General features: G+C 42.0%; 1 pseudogene; it reads left to right on the forward strand.

Annotated features, from left to right (window-relative positions):
* The first annotated feature begins 296 nt into the window (after positions 1 to 296).
* On the forward strand, positions 297 to 26570 carry LOC144580653 (Down syndrome critical region protein 8-like; annotated as a pseudogene).
* Positions 26571 to 27642: the final 1072 nt, after the last annotated feature.

Raw genomic sequence — 27642 nt, forward strand, 5'->3', positions numbered from 1 at the left:
AGACTGGAAGATGGGACAATCTGTCAGAGCTGTGATGAGTTGGGGCAAGAGGGTTGACATTTATGGATTGCAAATCAGTGACTCATTGGAGGTGGGGCAACCTGGAAGGAAGTGTGGCCTTGGGTGAGGCAGCTGTCTTCAGAGGAGACAATCTCTTTGTATCTGGAGGGGTAATTGTTAGTATTCCCCTAAACTGAAGGGTGAATTATGGAGAATGGGAATAGAATGGTTGGTTAAAATGATTTGGTTGATGACTTATTTTCTCTGTTTCCTTAGCTCCATCTTGCTGAGCAAAAATGAAGGAACCTGGACCCATCTTTGTTACTGTGAGAAAGAGTCTTCATTCATTCAAGATGGTATTTGTTAAACACCTACTATGAGTAGATGGTTTCCTGTCAACAGTTAAGAAATCCTCATTATATTGCTTTCATGGTCAGTTATTGGTAATGAGTAACTCACATTCTCTTAATTGTAATGCTTCCTTGGAAAGTCATCATGGAAGATGAAGGCTGGCTCGTACATTTTCCCAGACAGGAATTGGGCTGCCAACAGGGAATTCTGAAGAACTGACAACTCCAGGTGATAAGTGCACAACATAATGATGGTTACATTTAACAAAAGAACATGGTAATAAAATTTCCATGTAATATTTTGTGTAAGCGCAGGTAACCAGTCATTTTCTTTGTAGAATTCTTATTTTTAAACAATTTGGAATGCTTTGTTATTTATGACATATGATGGGCAACTATACTATGATTTTTTTGAGTGACTCAATTGTCTTATTTTTTTCACATTTAATGACTTTGTTTCTCCTAAGTGAGTGCACAGATAGTATATCAATCAGGCTTCTCTGGAAAACTGGAATCAATTTATTACCAGATACTGGTTCATGTGATTGTAGAGGTTGAGAAGCCCTATGATCTATTCTCTGCAAGCTGGAGACCCAGGAAAGCTGGTCAAAGGTCTGAGAGCTGGAGAGCCAATGGGATAGATTCCAGCCCAGGTCTAAAGGCCTGAGAACCAGAAGCACAGATGAAAGAAGATCAATATCCCAGCTCAATCAGGCAAAGAGAAAAAGTCCTCCCTTCCTCTCCATTTTTCTTCTATTCAGACCCTGGATGCATTGGATGAGGCCCAGCCACATTGAGAAGAGCCATCTGCTTTAGTCAGTCCACCAGCCCAAAGCCTGATCTCTTCCAGAAACACCTTCACAGACACACCCAGAAATAGCACTCAATGGGCTAGGGCCTTCCTGTGGCTCAGTCAAGTTGACACACAAAATTAACCATCACGGATACACATCGAAGTGGCAAGCTGTATTTTAAAACGTAGTAGGTTAGTGAGTCCGGCTTAAGAGCACTAGATTAAAACCACAGATAAAGATGTTTTTGAACATTCTGTGTCTGACTCTCCAGATCCCCTGCCTCCCTCCCCACCATGTACTGAACCCCAGAATGCTGACCTCTATGAACAGCCCCAACTGAGCTCTATGACCCTCTGGCTTCCCATTGGTTAGTGGAGGCACAGAGGGAAGGAGGCAGGAGGACAGAATGGCTGGGGTACCGAGGGTCCTCTCAGGCCACTGGAGGGCCGGGGCTACATTCCTGTGTGAAGCTCACTGCCTCGCAGTCCTTTCCTCTAGCTCTCTGTGGGGTCTGGTGACCTCCCCTTACAGTTCCATCAGTCCTAGGGGAGGTAATGGCTCTCCAGTGGCTGCTGCCGATAGGTGTTTCAGTGTCTCCTGTTGGCCCCCGTAGCCGCACCCACACCTGTGTAAACAGCCCTTCCTTAACCTCACTGCGGTTGCCTCATCTGAGTGTGCCATCTGTTTCCTGACAGTGCTCTACTGATAAAGCAGTTTGGTACAGGTCTCCATCACATGTATTTACCTCTGTGTCCTCCGTATTCCTCATTGATCAGGGTTGTAAATCTTCTCTTCCTGTGACACTAAATTGCCCTTAATAAAGCTTATTAACCCTAAAGGTCAGGGCAAAATCAGAGCTAGTCTCAATTTCTTAAAGGGGACATTATACAGAAGGTTAGGAACTATTAAACACCAATATTCACATGTGTTCCCTGCCGCCCCCCATCACTGCCAAGCTAATAAACATACATATGTACTTTTTGAAAACCAGGTTGTTTCTGGCTCCCAGTAGGTGCTGGTCAGAGCAATGACTTCCAGCTCAGCACTTTCTGTAAACAAACATGAGTTGTTAACATCTCTGCATCAACTCGGGTTTCCTGTTGCTTTTGTTTAAATTGAAGTCTTTCATTTAATATAAGATTTAGAGATTTTTGTCTCAGAGCTCACCAGGATTTGCTACTTTTATCTATTGTAGCTTTTAATCTTTAAAATCTAGGGTTACTTACAATTCCAAGTATGAACATTAGTTTTGCTTTTATGTTCCATTTTACTGCAGGGGAAGAGGGGAACATGTACCAAGTTACTGATTATTTTACTTCCATTGTTAATACACATTGGAATATCACACTTCTTGTGCACCTGGAACTTAAAAAAATTTTAGTTTAAAAAAAAATTATAATCATGAAGTCAGAAGTTCGAGACCAGCCTGGCCAACAGTGAACCTCATCTCCACTAACAATCAAAAAATTAGCTGGATGTGGTGACACACACCTGTAGTCTCAGCTACTCAGGAGGCTGAGATGAGAGAATCACTTGAAGCCAGGAGTTGGAGGTTGCAGTGAGCCAAGACCACACCATTGTACTCCAGCTTGGGTGACAGAGTAGACTCCCTTTCAAAAAAAAATTATAGTAAAATATACATAACATAAAGTGCATCGATTTAACAATTTTTAAGTGTACAATCTAATGGCATTAAGTACATCTGCATTGTTGTGGAAAATCCCAACCATCCACCTCCAGAACTTATCTTCCAGAATTGGAACTCTGCACCCATTACACAGGAGGATCCCAATCTCTTTTCCGGTAAGCCCCTGGCACCCACCATTCTCCTCTGCTTCTAAAAATTTGACTACTCCGGATACCTCATATAGGTAGACTCATGTGCTATTCGTCCTTTTGTGACTGGCTTCTTCCACTTGCCGTAATGTCTTGAAGGTTCATCCACATTTTATTAATAGCAAGTTTTGGAATTCCCTTCCTTCCTAAGGCTGAATAATATTCCATTGTGTGAACAGACCACATACTGCTTTTCTGTTCATCTGTTGATGAAAACTTGGGTTGCTTCTACCATTTGGCTGTTGTGAATAACACTGATGTGAATATGGGTGTACGAGTATTTGTTCAACCTTTGCTTGAGTTCTTTGGGCTATATGTGTGAAAATGGGATCCTGGATTATACGGTAATTGTATGTTTAATTTTTGTGGAAGCTCCATATTATTTTCTGTGGTGGCTGCACCATTTTACATTCCCAATAGCAGTGCACAAAAGTTCCAGTTTTTCCAAATCCTCAATAGCATTTGTTATTTTCTGTTTTCCATTCTGCTCTGATTTATCTTTTGACATGGAATATTCTTATACATGGTTACGACCCATCATGGTGGTCTTTATCAAGTTAGAGGCTGCGAAGCTTCCGTATCATTCATTCTTCTAGGGATAAAGGCATTTGTAAAATATCAAATTCAGTTAACACTGCTAAATGTCTTAAATTATGTGTGTGGGAGGGAGGAACTACTGGATTTTATAAGTGCTTATTACACTTGAAGATGACACACTTCTTTTCTATTGAACATTTTAAAGAACAGCTTAATTCATCCCAACTAATATTTTCTGAGGGCCACTGTGTACCAGGTTCTGTTACAGGTGAATGAACCCATCAGTGAACAAAACCTTAAAATAACTACAAATCATTTGGAAATCCACTATTACAGTGGCTTCTTTAGGGATGACAGTGCTTTCCTACATGCTACCTGGGAAATGTGCTTCCTTCCAAACTCACTATTACGTCTCAAGCGATTGGTTCATGGCTCAGAAAAGACGAGAGTGAGAGGCACTCCTTCTGCCGCCCTTACTTTGTGCTTGTCCATGGCACTCACCACTTTCGACCTTGTCATTCGTGTGCTTGTTTTATTTTCTTACAAGACTTTGAGTTTCTTGAGAGAAGATTTCATCTGTATTTGATTTTCTGCAATTATCTGCAGCATTTTTGTGTAGAAGCATTCAAAAGATATTTATTTCATTTGCTGAATAATAATGAACCTGGCTGTTTCGTATTCTTTTTATGAGATGATCAATCACAGTCACATGTAGCCACAGAGGAGACAGAGGGGAGGCTCAGAAAAACAGTGTATTATACTCACAGGTCCTACAAAGAGGAAGCACACCACGCCAGGCAGGACCACATGGGAAAAAAACACCAGAGTGATCAGGAGGCAGGAGGCAGGGGCTCGGGAAGATGTTCAGCCAAAGCCTGTGCTGGAGTTTTCTCAGGGAAGTCAGGTGAGCAGCTTAGGGTGGACTAGTTTGAATCATCCTGGTGGGCTCTAATCTCTAGGAGTAGTCCCTAGCTCTTTAGCACCCAACTCTGGGATGGTTATGGCAGAGAAATACTGTCTCCTGGGGGCTCAGCCGGAAGTTCTAAGAATTGAGTAGCTCCAGGAGGGGGCAGTCTCTCCCCAGCCAGAAAGGTCTTTAAGATGTCAAAACATCATAATATATAGAAAATTTAATATATATGTATACAATCTCATACACACATATATATAAAATAATCTACATATGTGTTGTGTGTGTATACACACACACACACACACACACACACACACGCACGGCAACTCCATGTTAGGGAGAATGGCGATTCTAGACCTCTGGAACTCCTGAATGATGGTGAAATAGGTAACCCAAGTCACCTCTGCACCAGCTCCTGACGGGCGGCTCCCTCAGTGGGTGGGGACTGTTGGTCTGCACTTTGGCGCCCTCTGGGTGAGAACACTGCATAGACCATTCTGGTCTCATTGCTGCAGTTTTTATTTTTCACAGGAAGAAAAATTAGCAAGCTGACCTCTGTTTTGGAATGCCTCAGAAGCTAGACTAGAAGCCCACTCACTCTCCTATAGTACCCCTTTGCCCCCACACGCCTGTCTTTGCCAGGTAACAAGCAGACACGGCTTGCAGACACAGAGCATGAATTCGATGAGTACATTTACCCTGTGAAATGCGGCTCCACCTTCCTCTAATTTGGCCTCAGGGGTTGTTTTGCTATTTTATGAGTCTGCATGTAATTAGTCACAATTAAAATCTGAAATCTCTAAGTATATTCGCAGTCCAATTTCATCTGCAGCAATGAAAAATCAATAACTCACCGTGACTTTATTACTTCTGCTTCTCAGCTTTGGGGAAGCAGAATTGTGAAGTGGGTCTCTTCCACAGGGCAGCTAGGGTCCACAGGGGATTGAAAGTCCCACAGCTCAAGTTCAGTATAATAATGAACCTGGCTGTTTTGTATTATTTTTGTGAGATGGTCAGTCATATGCAGCCACGGAGGAGACACAGGGAGGCTCAGGAACTGAAATGTCAACACGGTTTATGGGTGAGACTTTAGGGAGCAATGCTCAGCCATTTTTTGTGTGCGAGAATCTCATTTCATCCTTCTTCCAGGGAGGAAAGGGGTGAGAAAAAAACGACTCCCAAACTCCCCAGTTACCATCCTGTCTCCACTTCTGAGCTCTGTCATTGTTTACGTCATTTGTCTGTATTCCAGATTCCAAATGGATATGAAAGATCTGCCTGAGATCTAGTAGCATATTTCCAGCTGGCTCTTGGGAATCAAGAATATATACAAAACATTGTTGACAACGAATGCTTAGCTTCTCTGAAGGTGGTTTCACCTTCTGTGTGAGTCAGGGTTCTGCAGAGAAACAGAACCAGTGGGATATGCATAGTGCTGTGGTTTGAATGTGTCCCCTCCAACTTTCATGTTGAAACTTAATCCACGTGGAAGTGGTACTAAGACATGGAGCCTTTGGGGAAGTGATTAGTCCATAATGGCTCCATATTCTTAAAAGGATTAATGCCTTATAAAAGGGCTGGAAGGAAATGGCTTAGGCCCTTTGCCCTTCAGCCTTCTGTCATATAAGAATACCACCAAAAAAAACACCACTGATGGAGCAAGCCCTCACTAGATATGGAAGCAGCCAGTGCCTTGATCTTGGACTTTCCAGTCTCCAGACCTGTGGGAAATAAACATCCGTTCTTTATAAACTACCTCATCTCAGGTATTTTGTTACAGCAGCACAAACAGACAAGACAGATAGAAATACATGTAAGAGGAGATTGGCTTATGTGATGATGGAGATGAAGGAGTCCCACCATCTGCCACCTGCAAGCTGGAGAACCAGGTAAGCTGAGGGTTTAATTTAGTCTAAGTCTGAAGGCTTGGCAACCAAGGGTGCTCTTGGTCTAAGTCCCAGAGTCTACAGGCCCAGGACCAGGAGCTCTGATGTCTGGGGGCCGGGGAAGATGAATGTCTCAGTCGAAAAAGAGAGACAGAGAATTCCTCTTCCCTCTACCTTTTTGTTCTACTCAGACCCTCAATCAATTAGATAGATGATGCCTGTCTGCACTGGTGGTGGTAGATCTTCTGATTCAAATACGAATCTTTTTAACCATCACAACTTCTAAGTCCTCACCTTTCTTCCATCCTAGCCCATCTCTTCTAACCTCACCTTCTCCTCCCTTACCTCCCTCCCTTCTTCTCTCTCCTGCACACATTTTGTGGAAAGCCTATGTGTTGAGGGTAGACATAAGCCAAAACTGTTTGTCTGTTCATGGAATGTAGATACTATGGCAGCAGCTACTGCAGAAACTATTGAGCACTTGCCAAGCAATACACAGGATTTTGCCACTTATAAATACAACAAAGCTCAAAATCTACCATCATCATTTTCTCCTTCCTGTTACTCAAAGTCACATCAAGAGGATCAATTGATTTTTGTCCTCAGAAGACCTTGTCATGTCTCCCAACTTTCCTGTGTAACTGATGGCTATTACTCCAGACTTTTATTAGATTATCTTCAGTGTTGTGGGTGGAAATGTATTCTCCAAAAGATATGTTCAAGCCCTACACCTGGCAGTGGGACCTTATTTGGAAACAGGGTCTTTGTAGATGTCAAGTAAAGATGACGGTTTCCTGGAGTAGGGTGAGCCCTAATGCAATGACTGGTGTCTTCAAAAGAAGAGGAAGATTTAGACACAAAGACACAGAGGGAAGGTCATGGGATGGCTGGAGCAGAGTTGGAGTGTCTACGAGTCAAGAAATGTCAGCAATCCACAGCAAGCACTCGAAGCTAGGCGGGAGGCACAGAATAGACTCTCCCTCACATCCCACAGAAGGAACCAACCGTGCAGATGCTTTTATATAGATGGCCCCACCAGAACTATGAGGGACTAAACTTCTCCTGTTTCAAGCCACCCAGTTTGTGGTGATTTGTTAAGGCAGCCCTTGGAAACTGGTACACCCAGTCAGTGCAATAACTTCCAAATAGTTCTGCTTGCTTCCAACGCTCACACGGCATCTTCTCCCATCCTTGATCCCTGTGGCATCCTGCACATTGCACTCAAAGCTAGGTCAATGTGAGTCAGGAGAACTCAGGAAAGGAGAGACATAAGAGAGAAGAAGACCTTGGCTAGAGTGGTTTTAAGACTGAGAACATCATTCTCAGCAAACTGACACAAGAGCAGAAAATGAAATACTGCATGTTCTCACTCATAGGCAGGTGATGAACAATGAGAACACATGGACACAGGGAGGGGAGCACTACACCCTGGGGTCTATTGGGGGGATAGGGGAGGGACAGCTGGCAGGGAGTTGGGGAGAGATAGCATGGGGAGAAATGCCAGATACGGGTGAAGAGGAGGAAAGCAGCAAATCACACAGCCACGTGTGTACCTATGCAACTATCTTGCATGTTCTTCACATATACCCCAAAACCTAAAATGCAATAAAAAAAAGACTGGAAAGTAAGCATATAAGCCATTGGATACTTGCAGAAATCTTGAAGTGCTCCCTGAACTTCCCACAGAGCATGAAATGGGGGACTTCAAAGGACAGAGAGGCTTCTATTGCCTTCTGGATGGTGTATAAGCAAACTCACTGAATCCTCTCTGCCACTTCATGGACTGGAACACTACCTGCAAGCACAGTGAGGAAACTGAGGCTCTGTGGGGTTGTCTCTTGCTTAAGAATGACAGACTGGACTCACAGCCATAGAATCTGAACCCAAGACATTCTGCTCTATTGTGAGTACTCTTCCTTAACACCCTTATATCTCTAAATCAAGAAACTGGGTTATTTGTTTGTTTTGGCCCTGCCTTGCTATTTACCTCTCTGGATTTCCTTCCCTTTCCCTCTGCTCCTGGTCAAAAGCTGCTCATCCTTCAAAGTCCAGTTGAAATTTAATTGCCTCTGTATAAATGTTCCTGAGCACCTTAGCCTAAAGAGACATGAATCAGTCCCACTGAACAAGACTAGCTGACACGCATATAATTTAATTTGCACAATTGAACACATCCTGAGTTATCTCTTCAATTATTGACTTGGTCTTTGCATCTTTTGTTCTGAGTTATTTTTTTCAGACTGTCGTAAGCTCCTTGGGAAGAGGTCATCATTTATACGTCTTTGTATACCTAGTGGGTCTCGGAACAGTTTCTTACACACACATGCACACACACACACGCACACACACACACACGCACGCGCACACACACACGCACGTGCGCACACGCACACACACGCACGCACACACACACACACAGAGGCAGAGCGTCAAGTCAGATGCCTTAGTTCTCAATACACTCATATTCTGGATTCGTTAAGTCTAGGATACTGAATGCATGTCTTACATTTCCCGGTCTGTTTCCTCTTCTTTGACAGAAGGGCTTTGAACCAGCAAATGTCAGGTTCCTTCAGCTCCGTGGGGCTGCGGGGCTGCTCCTTCGGCTTAGGGACATGACAGGAAGAGGGAACGTGGGACTCCTCTGGCCCGATTTCCAGGCACCTGGGGCGCCAGCAAGTTTACCTTGTCAGATTCACCAGATGGTTGGGCTGCAGGCATGACCTTGGCGTTCCTTGCAGGAAACGAAGGCCAGGTGTGATGCCGGGAGTGTGTCTGCGTGTCTCAGGAGTGTCTCTGACGTTCCGTCTGGGATACATGTTGGGAAATGCCAGATCTCAACAGGACACATCAAGCCACATGTGCCCAGAAAGGCTTTTGGCAACATCACATTCACAGATGAACTGTCGTCCACAGGGGGCTGGGGAATGATACTGTGAATGGTGACAGAAATAAGTGTTCTTATTCTTGTTGCAGTGCCTTTTTGGAAAAATGGATGAAATAAGGTTGTGTTTGTGTGTCTGCATGTGCCTGTGCGTGTGTGTGTGTTGAAGTAGGGCTGGAATGGAAACATAGGGGGTATATTTGAAGCTCTGCTCTATCGTTCCTTATTGAAATAACACCCCTCCCCTAAGTATAAACTTGTGGATGGCTTCCCCAGTGCAAGTTTATAAACCCCAAGCTCTACAGATTAGACGTATGGGCAACTGAATTTTTATAGACCAGCAGAGGAATTTTAAGAAATTTAAAGCATAATTATGTACATCCAAATGCTGTGGTTTGTGCTGGCTTAAGAAGTGAGAATATTCCTTTGCTCGGTGTAGCATTTCTCTTTACTGGACACCATCCAAATAACAACAACCAGCTATACACTTTAGAGAGAACTGTCTAGACGTGGAGAGAAAATAATCAGTTTTGTCTGTAGGCAGCAATGTCTGGTAGTATCCAGGTAATATTACAGCCAAGGAACTCTCAAGGAAGTGGAGTAATGGAGATTTGGTGCTTAAAGAGAGATCAATTAATTGACAATCATGTTTAAGTCTAGGTATAATTATACAGAAAACAGGCAACATGAGATCATTTATTTATTTTTATGAGGGGGTAATTTTATTTTATGCTCATTTTACTGAGGCCAATTTCTTCTTATTCTCCGAAGAAGTAAATGTGAATATGCCTATTGTGTGTATTTGCAAAGGAAATTCAAACACGATATCTTTGTGTCAGAAGCAAATGCTGTTAATGTTGCTATTTCAGAATGACTTTTATAATAGTTATAGATGTTCTCAGTTATTCACAAATATATTTAAAGCCGCAAAAAAGGAATCCTTGGGGATTTGAATAGCATGTTTTCAGCTTTGACTGCACTCCGTAGTTAGAATTTAAAGGGATCCCTGATCTTTGTGTGCTCAGTTGTTCCACTAGACGTCACACTGTTCTAGGCCCAGGGTCCTAATCCACAGATTTTTACCTCTTGCCCCACCCCTCCAGGGGACATCTGGCAGTTTCTGGGGACATTTTGATTATCACAATAGGGAGGGTCCCCGGTACAGGATTCTAGTAGGTAAAGGCCAGGGCTGCTGCTGGAGAGACTAAGACACACAGGACGGTTCCCGTCTACGAAGAATAATCCAGTCCAAAATGTCAGAAGAACTGAAATGGAGAAATCCTGCTCTAAAAGAAAAGAAAAGAAAAAGAAAAAAAAAGAAATCTATTTCCTTCTTACAATAACCCACAGTTAATCTCTGAGGCCGTTTTCTCTACCACAGCATGGTGTTGTGACCTAAAGTTTCATCTCAAAAGAATCTCTCATTCTTATCAGTGAGTAGAGAAATTCTGTGCAGACTAACTGTGACTTGTCACATTAGTACTCTGTGGTAGGTTATTTGGTATTTCATGCTTCATAGCCTGAAACGCCCTCTCTTAGTCCACCCTCCTGACATTTTGGAGAGACTAATATTTGCCTAAGAATGCTTAAGCGATGGCCAGATTTTACTCTGAGTAATACCACCACCTGAAAGTCAGGGAAAAAGTGGGGGAAAAGTTAGGTTTTCATTTTAAACATTTTCAAAGCTTGATTGGCTTTAATGAGGTATCATTAATTAATTCAAAAGCCCTTCTTAAGGGAATGCAAGTGTTAAAAATCACAGCTATCAAATGTTATGGCATCTGGGAGTCCTAGTGGTTGGCTACTTAATACGATTTTTTAGGACAATTCTATTGTATCTCAGCATAATAAACTGGAAAGACTTGAGCAAATATCCAACTGTTTCCCTTCCTACTCCCACCCCCTGTTCTGGAAAGAAACCCTATCACCTCTGATGCCTCACTGCTATAAAATAAACCCAAATGTTCTGATTATTTTACTGCTATGCATTGAGCATTATTATCTGAAGATGCTCGATGCTGCTTCATTACGCATCTTTTGTACTGGGTGGGGAAACTGAGCCACAGGGATGATTAAAAGAAGGAAGTCAGATGGCTTTGGATCTCATGGGTCCCTGAGTAGACAACACCTCAGAAAAAGCAATCCTTCATCCACAGTGGAAACTGAGCCACAGGGGATGATTAAAAGAAGGAAGTCAGATGGCTTTGGATCTCATGGGTCCCTGAGTAGACAACACCTCAGAAAAAGCAATCCTTCATCCACAGAGGAAACTGAGCCACAGGGGATGATTAAAGGAAGGAAGTCAGATGGCTTTGGATCTCATGGGTCCCTGAGTAGACAACACCTCAGAAAAAGCAATCCTTCATCCACAGCGGAAACTGAGCCACAGGGGATGATTAAAAGAAGGAAGTCAGATGGCTTTGGATCTCATGGGTCCCTGAGTAGACAACACCTCAGAAAAAGCGATCCTTCACTGCAGCACACAGAAGGAACACATTCCCAACTTCTCGGTGATGAGCTCTGCTTCCTAACAGTGTGATGTTAATGACCCTCCTTATTTTGGGCAGGATGAGGAAGTGGCAAGCAGAAAAACCTATGAAAGTTGCAAGGCTTTAATTGCTTATGTGACTGTTAAGAAAAGAGCCCCCTTCTTTCACAGCAGAAGGATACAGTTCTGTATTCCCAAATCTGGCAGCTATTCTTCAATTATAGGAAGAAGAAGGAAATTAAAATGTGATGGATTAAATAAGAGGGCAAACCGGTATTTATTTCCTAACTAGAAATTACCATTTTTATGCTTTTAAATTGATAACGATCAGCTCCATACTTCATTCACTTCTGTCATAAGGTCCTTCCTTTTAATTAAAATTGAGACGCTTTACATTCTTTGCCTTCCCTTAAGAAAATCTTTCAAGTGTTTCAGTCCCTGATATTGGGAAGCTTTAATTACAGCATAGAAAAAGAAGAGTGGGAAGAGCTGGAGGGGGTTGTGTCCCTTCATTTCCCATGAACGCACTGAGGACTCAGGGAGGTCTGGTGCATTTGTCAGTTTGCCAAACATTGTCCATTCAAGGCCAGACAGTATCCCTGGGGGGCAGATACCCACGAGCTCATTTTCAGCCATTTTACCGGCTCTGTCTCCTTTGAGAGCCCAGTCAGATCATCACTAGACTTCTCACATCGCCCTTAAAAAATGTTCCTTAAAGCCAAGTCACAACAGACATCCAGGTGCACCTGTATCGCACACCTGTGAGGAACACTTTTATGTTGGAATAAGGCAAGGTTCTCCAGAGAAACAGAATACATATGTGTATTCTCACACACACATATTCTTTTTTTTTTTTTTTTTTTTGAGACGGAGTTTTGCTCTTGTTACCCAGGCTGGAGTGCAATGGTGTGATCCTGGCTCACCGCAACCTCCGCCTCCTGGGTTCAGGCAATTATCCTGCCTCAGCCTCCTGGGTAGCTGGGATTACAGGCGCGCACCACCATGCCCAGCTAATTTTTTGTATTTGTAGTAGAGACGGGGTTTCACCATGTTGACCAGGATGGTCTCGATCTCTTGACCTCGTGATCGACCCGCCTCGGCCTCCCAAAGTGCTGGGATTACAGGCTTGAGCCACTGCACCCGGCCACATATTCTAGATTTTATTGAAATTTTGAAAGGTATTTATTTTAAGAAATTAGCTTTTGTGACTGCAGGGGCTGGCGAGTTCAAAAGATGTAAGTCAGGTCAGCAGGCTGCAAACTTAGGCAGCAGTTAATGCTACTGTCTTGAGGCAGAATTTGTTTTTTTGTTTTATTTATTTGTCTTTTTTTTTTCTTTTTTCCAGGAAACCCCACTTTTTGCTCAGAAGGCCTTCAGCTGATTGAATGAGGGCCATGCACATGATCCAGTTATCAAGGATAATCTCTTTTACTTAAAGTCAGCTGTCTCTTTTACTTTAAGTCAATTGTCGAAAAAATACCTTCACAGCACCTAGATGAGTTTGATGACATAAGTGTGTATTATATAGCCTAGCCAAGTTGACACATAAACCTCACCATCACAGGCACCAAGCTCAAATGTTAAGGGTTGCAGTGGACTAATGCATACTGAAGCACCTGGATGACACCCAGAAGGGAAAGAAGCCCTGAGCTTCCCACCCAGAATGCCACCACCTCCATACTGATGTTGACTCTCTTTGTGTTTTCAGGGTCTAGCCCACATATTCTGGCTCTGACCTGCTCTATTTTCTCCTTTTCCTCCTGGAGTAGGACTGAACTAGCAAGTATGTTGAGTCATAGGACAGATTTCACTATTCCCTGAAGGATGACAGAACTCAAAGTCTATGTCCCATGATTTTGCATTTAATTTCCATTTTTATGCTTTGGATAATGAGGTTAACTTGCCTCTCTATTGGGAACATAAATTCCTGGAAGGTAGAGAATATTTCATCTTATTTTCTGTGTGTAGAGTTCAGGTGATACTCAAAAAATACATTCATAATTTTAGAGATGCATGGAGTTGAGAAACCAGCAAAATATTAATCAATTCTTTTTTTTTTTTTTTTGAGACCGAGTCTTGCTCTGTCACCCAAGCTGGAGTGCAGTGGCATGATCTCGGTTCACTGCAATCTCTGCCTCCCAGGTTCAAGTGATTCTTCTGTTGCAACCTCCTGAGTAGCTGGGATTAGGTACCCACTACCACACCTGGCTAATTTTTGTATTTTTACTAGAGACGGGGTTTTGCCATGTTGGCCAGGCTGGTCGTGAACTCCTGAATTCAAGTGATCTACTCACTTTGGCCTCCCAAAGTGCTGGGATTACAGGCATGACCCACCACACATTCATTTCAAGTGATTCATTTTAAGTGATTAAATGATTATCCATTCCACTACTTTTAGTACATCCATCATCATTTGTCCTTCCTTCCCTCTCTCCTTCCTTCCTTCCTTCCTTCCTTCCTTCTTTTCCTTCCTTCCCTCCCTCCCTCCCTCCTTCCTTCCTTCCTTCTTTCCTTCCTTCTTTTCCTTCCTTCCCTCCCTCCCTCCCTCCCTCCCTCCCTCCTTCCTTCCTTCCTTCCTTCCTTCTTTCCTTCCTTCCCTCCCTCCTTCCTTCTTTCCTTCCTTCCTTCCTTCCTTCCTTCCCTCCTTCCTTCCTTCCTTCTTTCCTTCCTTCTTTCCTTCCTTCCCTCCCTCCCTCCCTCCCTCCCTCCTTCCTTCCTTCCTTCCTTCCTTCTTTCCTTCCTTCTCTCCCTCCTTCCCTCCCTCCCTCCCTCCCTCCCTCCCTCCCTCCCTCCCTCCTTCCTTCCTTCCTTCCTTCCTTCCTTCCTTCCTTCCTTCCTTCTTTCCTTCCTTCTTTCCTTCCTTCCCTCCCTCCTTCCTTCCTTCCTTCTTTCCTTCCTTCCCTCCCTCCTTCCTTCTTTCCTTCCTTCTTTCCTTCCTTCCCTCCCTCCTTCCTTCCTTCCTTCTTTCCTTCCTTCCCTCCCTCCTTCCTTCCTTCCTTCCTTCCTTCCTTCCTTCCTTCCTTCCTTCCAACCCTCCTTCCTTCCTTCCTTCCACTTCTTCATTCAATAAATATTTACTGTTTTTTTTTCTTTTGAGAGGTATATAACCTAATCAAGAGGTATGGAGGTTAAATGACTTGCGGGAAATGAGAATGTTTTATTCTCTCACTTCCCACAAGTTATTATATAGTTGCTAAAATTTAGTAACTGTAATAAAAATACATGATTCCAGACGACGTATCTCATTTTATTTCCTTCTAATGTGGGTAGCAGTTTGGTTCTCCTGCTTCTGAGATTGAGTTTGAGTTTGAGTTTGAGCTCACAAAGAGGTAATAACAGCTCATTGGGAATTGGTCACTTACAACCACAGTTCGTGATATAGTTGGGACAGCTAATTGAGTAACTGGGTCACTATAGGAGGAGGCGTCTTAAATTACTTAAGTTACATGATTTTGGAAAAGCTGGCTTCATTTATTTAACTAAACTACCCAGTAATACCTTATCTTTCCAACTTTTTTTTTTGTCAGTTGAGATCTGGCTTAATATCCCTCATGGAAAAGATGGATAATTTAGGCATAAAGGATTTAAAAAGATAAAGTTTAAAGGAGAAGTGTATATTTTATGTATTATTTATTTAATTAGCACATGCACCAACCATACAACAGCCTTCAGAAAATACCTTTCTGACAAAATTAGAAGAGAGTAAAGGAGACACAGGGTGTAGGGAGAAGAGGGGTTAGATGGGTCAATTTAGGCAGTGCCAAATAAAAGTGGGACCCCTATAAGTGGGGTGCCTAGGATTAACGTTGGCAAAAACCACTACAGCCTCGAGCCAGCATCCTTCTTCTGAGGCCTCGACATGGTTGAGAGAGCAATCCCAAAGATGTAAATGGAACAATTAAATATCATTCAATTTATAGTGCTCTTGGCAAAAAAGATCTTTTAGAATTCTTCATCTGCCCTTGGCAAACCTTCAGAGGCTCTCCTTTTGTTATTTACACTTGTGGCAATTTTCCAAGAAGAAATTCCAATAAAAAGAGTCTATTTTTCAATCCAAATTGAGCAAATGGGGAAGTAGTCTAGGATTATGGGAGGAGTCGAAATTCTGGTGTCAGACTGCCAGACTGCAAAAACCTGGACCACACCTCCCTCCTTTCTACTAAGCAGGAAGCAGGCAGGTGTGCAGAGGTGGTGACGGGGTGGCGGTGGAGGGGTGTTGGTTAACCTTGACTAAGCTGCTCCTCTGAGCTTCCACATCCGCACTTGTAAAATAGAGTAATAACCATCCTTACTTGACAAAGTGGTTGGGAGGACTAGATGAACCACTTCTGAAGAAGCACTAAGTGCATAGTACACAAGAGAAATGTGAACTGTTTTTCACATGTGTACAGTGAATGGGACTATTACGTGAGAATCACATCAATGAGACTTACATTTCCATGATGTTTCCTTTTAATTCATAATACCATTAGGTATTCAGCTGAAATGCAACATATTTTACTAAATAGATATAGTAGGATGCTCTTTAATAATGATGTATACTTTGTTTTCTTGTCCTCAAACCAAATGGAGCTGAGTGCAGTGGTCCCTTCATTCGGGAGGCTGAGTTAGTTTGAGCCCAGAAATTTGAGGTTAGCCTGGACAATATAGCAAGACCCTATCTTTAAAAAAATCAAATGGAGAAAACTATTAGTCCATATTCTATGTTATAGACAAGATACAAAAGAAATTCAGAGTAATGCAAGTTAACCAAGTCTATAAAAATTTATAGAATTTTATTATTCCAACTGCCTTTTCTACCACTACTACATTTATTGACTCTGCCTAGGCATTCTTTAAAAATTCCATAAACATGTAAAAGTATACTTATTAGTAGATATCCACCAACATCAGGAGAGAATCTAGAACAACTTATCTCCCATTCTTTTATCCAGGTGTATTTTCTTTAAAGCCACCTATCTCTATCTGAAATTCTACTACACGTTTAACATTTTCTTGTCTATCATCCCTTCCTAAAACGCATACCAGAGGAGGGTGGGGACTCTTTTGGTCTTGCTCACCAGTGAGCCTCCATAAAGGTGCCCTGATAAAACTCCATAAATACATGTACAATGAATGTCAAGTAAATAAATTCAGAAAATGGGCATTTATGTTATTAAGTTGAATATGTATTCACGATTCCAGTTAATACCCACCTGCTTTTATTATTTCTCTGGTGAGATATGACATTTACAATGCAAGCCTTACCTTACTGAAACCATCATGTGCTGAATGTGTAATTTTCATCAAATTGCACTTTAATATTAATCAGATGAAAAGAATCCTCTTCTAAATATTTGTTGACCTTGAGCTTGTATCATGTTTGCATAATGAGATTTAAGTAGAACATATTTTAAGGAGTGCAGAGCTATTTTCTCATATTCTATGTTACAGAAAAGACAAACTCAGATTAATGCAATAAAACAAAAATAAAAAGTCAAAAGATAAAGAAAAATCTGTTTGTTTTTAAGATCAACAAAATGCACAAGCCCTTGGTGTGATTATCCCAGAAAAAAAAATACAGAGCACATAAAGAAATAATATTAAGAATAAAAAACTTATCTAATACAGGATTAGTGAACTTTTTTATTGTACTTTGGGCTCTGGGGTACATGTGCACATCCTGCATTGTGCAGGGTTGTTGCATAGCCATATACATGCCATGGTGGTTTGCTGTCTCCATCCCTCCCCACCCCCGGTCGCTTACATCAGGCATTTTTCCCTGTGTTATCACTCCCCATCCTGCCCGCCCCACCCTGCTGTCCTTCCCCTCCCCTCCACCCCACCCACTTAGCCCAGTGAGTGTTGTACTCTAGAGATTTCTAATATCACAAGAGAATATAATTCCAATAAGTTTGAATCTTGATTTAGACAGTTTTCTAGCAATTATACTTTTACAAAACTAACTCAAGAAAAAATAAAAATGTAAATAAACTACCAAGTGTCAAAATATTATATACAAACTCATTCTAAGCCTAGGAAAAAACTGGAAGCAGTTCTCAACTTATTCTATGTAGTTGGTATAACCTGGATACCAAAGCTTAAATCTCTTTTCATGAAATATATGAAACATTCTGAATAAATCATTCATTCTTTGTGTATTTTAAAACCCCAAATACATGATGACTCAGGAATAAGACCTGCCTTGACATCAGGACAATCTTCTAATACAATGCACTGCACTAACAGAGTAACGTGGAGACACAACATGATCACCTCGAAAAGTGCCAAAAAGGCAATAAAATTCAATAGTTACGGCTTATAAAAACTGGAAGTAAACTTAAAACAGATGGAGACTTTTTCTTCTGATAAAGGGTGCCCACCCAAAAACAAAAATAAAAACAAACATAAAACAAATAAACACAAACCTGTGAATTTCTCACTCTGTGGGACAGATGAGGAAGTGCAGAGTCTTTGGCAGCTTATGGAGCTGAAGGAGCCCTTGACCCTTTGTAGGACTTAGAACGTTAAGTACAACATTTCCAGATACGTTTGATTGAACAAATTGGCACCAGCTTTGGGAAAAAAACCTGAACCTCCATCACAACCATCTTGGATTACTGAGCAGGGATCTTATTACAAGATAATTTTTTAAAAATGATAAAACAACAACTGATATAATGTTTAAATGAACACATACTAAAGATTTAACCCATTCATTACTGAGGGAACGAATATCTTATAGTCAGTTCAAAGAAGAATTCAAAACATATAGACGTGCACACAGAAAATGAGAAATGCTGAAATAAATTTACAAATAAATGCAGTATTAGTCGATATTTCCAGGGCAACTCTGAACTACATGTCCACTGGGTACAATTCCTTTGAGATATGATGGGCAGGAACCAGCTGCATGACAGTTGGTTCTTATAGAGCTGCAAAGTAGCTCAAGGGCAGCAAAGGCAGAACCCCTGCGGTAGATACCACCCCAGCATCCGCTGGCCCATTTTAACATCTTTCACAATTTCTGTTAATAGTTTTATATGTTAACCTTTTTAAAATATTTGGTTAGGGAATAATGTTTTTTATTCTCTGATGTTCCTGATTGCTCAGCTTAATAGAGTTCTCATTTTCTTATTTCTCTTTAAAACACAATATCAGTGGAGCCATATGCCAATGTTAGTTAGATACGTCTATGGGAAGTCAGACCATACCCCCGGTCAGGCCCCAGCCAGCTTACCTCAATTGCTAGCGGAATGCGTGCAAGGAAATATGAAGAGTCAACCTAAGCTACATAAACCATCTTGCTTTTTTCTGACAACGTAAGTTTTCAAAGCAATGTCTAAACAAAAGATGATTTTTTTTTTTCCCAAGTAGATATCAACAGCCTTCCTCCCAGCCTCTTACTCTCAAATCATGTCCTTGTTATTTGCTGGTATCCAAGTGTCTACATGTGGGAGCATTTCCTGTGGGTTAGGGTGTCAGCATCCGGGAGTCTCCTCTTTTACAAAATGCAAACATTCTTTGAGCACAACTGCCACATCAGTGGCGATATTTACCTAAATGTTTCCCAAGGATAACTGGCTTAGGTCAGAGCCCTGAGGCTACAGGATGTAGGGTTTGACTCGCAAGAGATTGGAGGGCAGACAGGTATCCCATGAGAAAGAAACTATCAACTGTCACAGGACATGGTGGCCTGGAGGTTAGAGGCAGCTTTGGAAAGTAGGGATCCCAAAAAGTGACAGGAAGGTGCTAAGGACAAAGCTCATCTCTGTGTCTACGCCCAGCCTGATCAGTGATTGCCAGAATGATCCAGTTCACAATTCCCAATGCTGAAGACAAAGAGGAAAGATTTGGGGCTGAGACTGACCTATGTTGTTTGTTTAGATACAAGACATTAGGTACCCTGGGCCATTGACCTCATAGAGAACAGGCAGCATTTACTGTCTTCAAATTCTGGATTCTTCGAACAAGCTGTAGGCATCAAAGGATTAGACTTTTGTAATGAAATCAGTCCTTTAAGCTACTCAGAAGACTCACGATAGGGATCACTGCCCAGATTAATTTGCTGCCGTATAAAGAATGAGACGCCAAGATAAACAAGAGAGAGCAGCCAGCTGGTAGGGTTTGAGGAAAAGAAAAAAAAAAAAGCAAGCCATTCATTTTCCTTTTGTTCTTATATTTCCAACTGAATTATGATGGCTCACCTTTTCTAACCTGATATGAGCTGAATTTTTTATGATTTAAATTGGCTCATTAAATTTCTATTGTTGAGTGGTTCTCTGAAGAACGAGCCTGCTGCTTGCCGTCAGGGTGCCATTGAACAAAGCCTCAGGGCAGCTTCCCAGGGCTGCTGTCAGCCTGGCTCATGCCCTTTAGCCACTGGGCAGTCCATGAGGATCTCTAGGACTGTATACATAATTTGAGGGGCCCAGTGCAAAATAAAAAGGCAAGGTACCTTGTAAAAAAATGAATTAAGAGTTTCATGAGAGCAACAGGGGCCTTCAGAGTCTGGGGCTTAGGCCACAGACCCATGAAATTGACCCTTGGGGATAAGCAAATCCTTTCTCACTATCCATTACATAACCTGTTTTGCCAGAGACTGATAGCTTACAACTTGGCAGTCTCATACACTTTGTAGCCAGAAAGCTGACTTTAATAGAAGTAGTGCATCTAGAAGAAAGCTGTCTATTTGTAGAGGTGGATTGATATGGTTTGAATTTGTGTCCCTACCCAAATATCATGTCAAATTGCAATCCCTAATGTTGAAGGAGGGGCCTGGTGAAAGGTGATTGGATCACAGGGAGGGGCTTCCTTTGCTTTTCTCTGGGTATCAAGTTCTCTTGAGATCTGGTCGTTTAAAGGTGTGTGGCACCTCCCCTAACTTTCTCTTCCTTCTACTCCAACCATGCAAGATGTATCTGCTTCTCCTTCATCTTCCACCATGATTGTAAGTTTCCTGGGGCCTCCTCAGCCATGCTTCCTGTACAGCCCATGGAACTGTGAGTCAACTAAACCTCTTCATAAATTACCCAGTCTCAGGTAGTTATTTACAGCAGTGCGAGACTTGACTAATAAATGGATTCACCTTAGATTTCTTGGAATCGATAAGTTGATCCAAATTGCTTGATGAATACATTCTCTAGGGATCCATGAGAAATTCCATGAGAATCTCTCTTTGAGAAGTGTTTCTCTTGTGGCTTCACTTAGAGTCTATCTACCTTTATGTATGTACATTTATATTGAGGTGATTATTTGGGTAACAGCTCTATGCATACTCTGTTATGCTAGGATCCCCATTTGTGTTAGGGTTTGTAATTCTGTCAGCACAAAGCAATCATTTCAACTGACAGTATTTAATTTTTAATGTAGAATTAATCTAACCAGGTTCTGTAGGGGTGTTCTTAGGGCTCCCCAGTGCTCAAGTTAGGGAAATGCTGCTTTAGGTCTAAGTCAAGTTCTAACCCGAAGGTTTTTAAGTCTTAATGATTTATAAGTTCTGTGCCCCTACTAATGACCATGTGTAAATCTAAATGCTATATGCAAATCAAGTATTTAAAATAATTGATGGAAAATGGCAATATTCATTCAGATAAGATTTAGCCTAGTGGTTAAAAAATAATTCCAGATAACCAAATATTGAGGAGGAATCATGTAGCAACAACAATAATTTTGAGTACTCATGGTATGACAGATACCTTTGATATATTTTTCCTGTCCTGTGAGATCAATCTGTGAAGTTGATCCTACATTTCGCAGATGAGAAAAATGAAGCAAGAAGAATTCAGTAACTCACCCAGATCTCCAGACAGCAGGTAGCAGAAGGAGTCAAATTTAATTCCCTAGAATCTGACTCTAAAGTGAGTGTCTTACCCTCTCAACTTCATTTCTCTCCACACTTGTGCTGGAAAATGCGTGGAAGTTTGCATCATTTCAAACTTTCACATGAGCATGAAGATCAGCAGAATTTATAGGGGAGTGATTGTTTTAAATTGCAGATTTTATTATAATTCAGGCATAGTGATTTCAGCAGATCAGGAGATGACTGCCATTGAAAGGATGGTTTATTCACAGTTCCCAAGAGGAGGAGGCAGCCACACCATACAGAACCCTTTGGGGAAGTGCCAGAGTTGGTCAGGAAGCAGAGGGACTGGGAGGAAAACATGGGCAAGAGTCTTTACTATGGTTTCTGTGAGTAGAAACAAGTGAGGCAGGATAAACAGGCTTAGGATTGTCTGGTTTAAATAATTCCAAAGGGTTTTGTGCTGCAGGGGCTGTGTCTCATTGCCTGGTATCTGGCGACGGTGTGATTTGGGCAGGTAGATGGTGGGGGAGGCTTGTGGGATCCTGATAAAGAAACTTTCTGGGGTGTGAGCTCTGGGCTAGTTGGTTTGCATCTGGAAGACACCCTTTTAGGCAAGCAATCTGCTATCTTTGGGAATTGGCTGTTCCTGAGAGGGACAGTCTCTCCAAGATCAGTAAGGCCCCAGATTTCAAAGCTTCAAAATAAGAAGATATGCTTAATGCAGTGACCTGGAAGACCCGGACTGACAAGAGGCACAGGGACTGCTGCCTGGTCTAAAGAGTCACCTCTTAGGACCAGTGTCCTTCCCTTTATTAAAAGAAGACAAAGAGTCATTGAAGAATGATCATAAAAAGATAATGCCACAGTATCTTGTGGAGAGAGCCTCATTCATCAGAGCTACAGCCACATGTCTCAAAGATGTAGACTTGTGGATAAATGGCACTTGAAATAGAAAACAAATGTGACAGTGATTCTAAGTAATCAAGATGACACTTCTTGATAATTAGGCAGAGATAAGTAATTTTTTAAAAGCTTCAAATGCCTACTGCTTTTGATTTTCTCTCCTCTCTTTGTTAGTCTTCTAATATCAATAAGCAGAATTCATGCTGGTGACACCTCCTAAGATCAGTCCCTTCTCCCTGGCCCAGCAAATAAACAAGAACTTAGAGGAGGCTGCCTGGAAAACTGGGTATTGCCTCTCACCTGCAGCACACAGGACAAGCTTGGTTTCTTTGGGATCCACCTCAGGGGTCTCTTTCCACTAGTACCTGGACCCCAGTCCACCTGCTTTTGACTGCGTTCTGGAGCAGACTTCCAACTCCTCCTTTATTTCTGTTTGGAATCTGGGAGACTTGGTGGTTGAAGACGTAAGGCACCAAGATGTCTGGGCTTGGAGGGGAGGAGTCTGGAGTTCTAAGAAGGGGCACTAAGGTCTAGAATTGAGAAGTACAAATGGAAGAGAGGAGAGAGACAAGCACAGTGAACAAAAAGTTGGGGCTGGCTTTTGTACAGCCAGAGGTTCTCAATGAGTGAGTCTCCAAAAGCCCCTGAGGCTCTCTCTCTCTCTCTCTCAAGCGGCAGGAGAATACCTGGGGGAAGTGGAGTAAAGAGGTCATGGAGATTAGCAGTTTTTTACCCTTTGGAAGTGTTAGGCCATGTGATGGACTCCAGACACAGAATCTCGTTTAGTCCTTATACAACCTAAAAAAGTCTTTCAAAACCTTAGTGGCAAACACATCCCATCTCTTTCATTTCTTCCCCACTGCTGAAAATGGGTTTATCATTCAAGGGCACTCTTCTTTGGAGGTCCAATCTCTCCCCTTTGATGTTCTCTCCTCCTCAAATTGTCCACAAACCTTGAGGGCTGATATAGTACAAATGGACCCAGGTTTAATCAAACGTTGACCCCAGTGAGAGCTGGACTTTGGTTGGTGCTCTCTGCCACATGGCTTCAACTGAGTGCTGGTCCTATCCACCTGGAATATTCTGTTGGCCAGCTGCTGACCCAAGCTCTTTCCCAAGACATTGTGTTTTTTTAAGTGTGGCCAATGATACTCACTTGGAGATAAGCTCAGCTAATAGGTTGCCATGACTTGAGGGTCTCTGCCTTTAGAGATCAGCGAGTAGAACAAAACTTCTCTCCCCACTCACTACTTCTAAGGGTGGACTCCTTACTGCTAGCAGGGAGCCAGACAGTATTCTTAGATGTTGCCCTGAAAGTGAAGCTGCTCCCTGCTCACCCTTAGGCAGCTACATCTCCCTCCAAGCTCTTTTAGTATCTTGAAATTGCTCTATTATCTTTCTTTTTTCATTTTCAACACATTTTATTTTTAGAGCAGTTTATGTTCACAGCAAAATGGAGAAGATAGATACCCCCAGCTCCATACATGATAGCACCACTTTAGACAACAGTCCACACCAGAGTGGTGCATTTGTTACAACTGATGGATCTACATTGATACTTTGTAATCACCCAAAGCCCATAATCCAAGTTAGGGTCACTCTCAGTGCCATGTGTTTTATGTGATTTGACTATGGGTAATGACGGGTATCCACAGAGATACCTGTATGACAGAGTGTCACACACAGTGGTTTCATTGCACTGAAAATCCTGTCATTCTGCCATTAATTCCTCCCTCCCACCAACCTCTTTTCACTGTCTCCATAGTTGGGCCCTTTTACAGAATGCCAGACCATTGTAACAATACAGTATGGAGGCTTTTTAGGTTAGCATTTTTCCAAGTGTTGGAAATCATGTAAAAACCTGCTATACCTATCCCTGAGAAGGTTTTGATTGGATATACGTTTTCAACTCATTTGTGAAAATACCAGGAAGTTACTTGATGAGTTGTACGGTAGGAGTCTGTTTAGTTCTGTAAGTAACTGCCAAATTGTCTTCTGAAGTGTTAGTAACATTGTTCACAATCACCAGCAATGAAGGAGAGTTCCTGCTGCCCCACATCCTCCCCAGCATGTGGCGTTGTCAGGGTTTTATACCTTGTCTGTTCTAATAAAAGTGTAGTGCCATCTCATCATTGCTTTGGCTTGCAATTTCCTAATGACATACGATGTTGAGAGTTTTTCATATGCTCGTTTGCCATCTTCATATCTTCTTTGACAGGGTGTCTGTTCAGACGTTTTTCCCATTCTTTAGTTTGTTCATTTCTTTTTGTTGACTTGCAAGTATTCTTTGGATATTGTAAATAATATTTCTTTCCAGATACGTACTATGAAAATATTCTTCTCGAGAGGATCCAAGATGGCCAAATAGGAACAGCTCTGGAGTGCAGTTCCCAGCGAGAATGCAGAGGATGAGTGATCACTGCATTTCCAAATGAATTTTTACTGCCCACAGACCAGAAGATTCCAGGGCAGAAAAGCGCAATGAGTATTCAGCGCAGCTGTTTTAGCCAGCGCAGCAGGTCTCCACACAAAAACTCACACAAATCTGGGCAGCCATTTCAACTGGTGCCTGTAATGCCTGGGAGACAGAGTCGCCCATTCAACTGAAAAAAGGAGGGCTGAAACAGGGAGCCGGGTGATCTGGCTCAGCGAGTCCCACCCTGACAAACACCAGTAATCTGAAACACTCTGGATTGAGAGTTTCACAGCAAGCACAGCTGGACCCAGATGGTCCAGCACTGTGGAGGGAAGGGCGTCTGCCATTACTAAGACAGTCCACCACTACCGAGGGAGTCCACCATTACCAAGGCAATCCATCATTGCTGAGGGAGTCCACAATTACCGGGGCAGTCTGCCATTACCGAGGCAGTCCAGCATTACTGAGGCAGTCCACCATTACTGAGGCAGTTCTAACTATACCTCTATAAACAAAACTGCAAGAAAGTTCACACAGCAGCTGTACAGAACCCATGGCAGCACAGCAATGCCTTTGCTGGCAGACTGTGACTAGGCTACCTTCTCGCTGGGCAGGGCATCTCTGAAAAAAAGCAAAAGCACATCAGGAACTTATAAATAAAGCCCTACTTCCCAGGACAGAGCACTGGGGAAAAAAAGGTGGTTATGAGTACTGCTGCATTCATTTGTTTTTATGTATTAATTTATTTATTTTCTTTTCAACTTATTTTAGGTTGAAAGGGCACATGTACAGGTTTGTTACATGGGTAAATTGTGTGTCATGAGAGATTTGTGTACAGATAATTTTGTCATCCAGGTAATCGGCATAATACCTGATAGGTAGTTTTTCAATCCTCACCATCCTCCCACTCTCAATGGTGAACTGGTTAAAAAAATAGGGTACATATGCACCATGGAATACTATACAGTTGTTAAAAAATGAGATCCTGTCCTTTGCAGCAACAGGGATAGAGCTGGGGGTTGTAATCCTAAAGGAATAATAAATAAATAAAGCACTGACTTTGAAAGCAAAGACAGTGCATTATTTTATTTATTTATTAAAATGACTGGACAGTCAAAATATATGCACATGTGCAAAAATTGAGGAGCAACTTCCCACAAAATGTAAGCAAGAATAATTGATATTATATACTATTTCTGTAAGTGCTAGTGGCAGTAAGTAAAGAATGAATTGTAAAATTGTGACAGGGGAGGAGGAGTGCTTTTTGAAACCTATTTTGCATTAGATCTTCAAGAAAGTTGAGAACATAGATTTGTGGAGAAATGAGGGTGAGTATTCTAAGGGAGGTGGAAGCAAGGTTTAATAACAATGTAGAACAAGGAATCAGAAAAGCCTCTTGAAAACATAAAAAAATGTAGGGGTAGCTGGAGCAGAGGGTTAGAGCTGGGAGACCTGAGTGAAGGTTTTGGCTTTCACTTAGTGGGCAGTCAGGATCCACCCAATGTGAAACCATGGGGTTCTGGAATGGGCTGATACAGTGAAATATTTGCCCATGTCAGTGGATCCATAAATCATTTTCTACAAAGTCATCTTGTTTTGTTTTTCAGACAAGACTTGGAAATCAAGAAAGTTCTGGAATGATGAAGCTGTTCATGCCAAGACCTAAAGCCCTGGCCCAGTATGAGTCCATTCAGTTCATGCCATGGTAATTTTGTTGGAACTTCTTTTTACTGTTAGTTCTCATTTGTTTTCATATTTAGTGAGCATACACTTAATTGCAAAGCTGTCATTAATAAACATTCTTATAGTACCTCACTGCACAAATATCTTTCCTGTGTGCTAGGCATTTTCAAAAGTGGAATAATTCTGCATCTGATTTGCATTATCTTATTCAAACCAAGACAGCATTGGCCATACTGTCTACCAAAACAGGCTGTAAGAAATTACAATAATCTTTGCAGCTGTAGAGTAACAATCGGTCTCTTCTGGGTTTCCAGAAACTGTTCTGTTAGATGTGATTGTAAGAAAACTGGGACATTGGTGGGAAGATAGTGGTTTGGAAATGCTTCTAGGATTAAAAAGGTTGAAGTTGAGCCTGGAGGTAAGCTTAAAGGAGTGGCTGAAGTATCCCATCAAGACATCATAGTGTCGTTAGCATGACCATGTTCTCTTCTGAATCCTCACCAAAGGTATAGAATCCTTTGATTTCAACTCCTACCGCTCTGGGAAACCCCAAGGTTTGTGCTTCTGCATCAGCCCATTTCATGGTACGTTGAAACATGCCTCCCTGTGGGATTGCTGGATTCCCAGCCCAGTGAGGTGGTGACCAAGCAGTGCCTTCAGAGGAAAGATGGCTGTACAGCCTGGTGAATGATTTAATGAGAAGGTAATTGATGCTTCACCTTTTCTTGTTTTTTTTTTTTTGTTTGTAAAGTAGGGGAATATGACTCCTCCATCCTGTAGTATTTTTTATTGTAACAAAATCAGAATTCTGTAAGCTTCTTGGAGGATGAAATTTTCTTGAAACTCTGAAATTTTTAGGGGTAGTTGGTGTCTGAGCAATCCAGGGACACATGATGCAAGCTCAGGGGAAAAGATGAAAGGTGCTCAGAAGGTAGGATAGTCCTGTAAAGAAAAGGTACACACACGCACGTGCACACACTGAGATTCACACAAATCTTGTTAAACCTAACAGCAAGCTGGAGTTCTTCATCCCCAGTGCACGGAGCTTTGGGTGGGTAATTCTGTTAACTTAAAGGGAAAGGGTCCTACTCTGTAATGAAGGCAGCTCCTGTGCACACTCAGCTACTGGGCTCTAATGAAGTCTTACTGAGCTTGAGGATCTGTCAGGCAG

The sequence above is a fragment of the Callithrix jacchus genome, chromosome 21 (assembly GCF_049354715.1).
Source record: "Callithrix jacchus isolate 240 chromosome 21, calJac240_pri, whole genome shotgun sequence".
Classification (NCBI taxonomy): Eukaryota; Metazoa; Chordata; class Mammalia; order Primates; family Cebidae; genus Callithrix; species Callithrix jacchus.